This window comes from Halyomorpha halys, unplaced genomic scaffold, assembly GCF_000696795.3.
Source record: "Halyomorpha halys isolate HHAL.00 unplaced genomic scaffold, Hhal_1.1 Scaffold91.1, whole genome shotgun sequence".
Lineage (NCBI taxonomy): Eukaryota > Metazoa > Arthropoda > Insecta > Hemiptera > Pentatomidae > Halyomorpha > Halyomorpha halys.
This window is the reverse complement of record NW_027110755.1, coordinates 131409-131885: the sequence shown is the minus strand read 5'-3', so window position 1 is coordinate 131885 and position 477 is coordinate 131409. Positions and strand designations below refer to the sequence as shown.

Below are 477 nucleotides of genomic sequence, written 5' to 3'. Positions count from 1 at the left end.
AAGCCGTAATAACTCGCGATTTTTTTGGGTACTAATTTTGAAATTTGAACACCAAATAGTACAAATTTGTATATAAGTTTCAACCTGAAATTCGAAAAGAGCTGCGTTGGCATGTCTCTTGCCCGCAAGAATAGAACACGTCGTAATAACTCGCAATCCTTTTGGGTACTAATCCTAAAATTTTAGTAGTAAATATTACTAGATACTAATTCGTGTATAAGTTTCAACCTGAAATTCGAAAAGTGCCGGGTTGGCATGTCTCTTGCCCGCCAGAATAGAACACGTCGTAATAACTCGCGATCCTTTTGGGTACTAATTTTGAAATTTGAGTACTGAATAGTGCTAATTAGGTACTAATTAGTGTATAAGTTTCAACTCAAAATTCGAAAAGTGCCGGGCTGGCATGTCCCTGGCCCGGCATAATTGAACACGTATTAAGTCGCGATCTTTTTGGGTACTAATTCTGAAATTTTAGTA

The 477-nt window shown here is 37.1% G+C and overlaps 1 protein-coding gene across 3 annotated transcripts in view; it reads left to right on the top strand.

The window, feature by feature from the left end:
• The window catches only part of scra (scraps), a 31767-nt gene that overhangs the window by 5936 nt on the left and 25354 nt on the right, over positions 1-477 (top strand). The window lies entirely within an intron of this gene.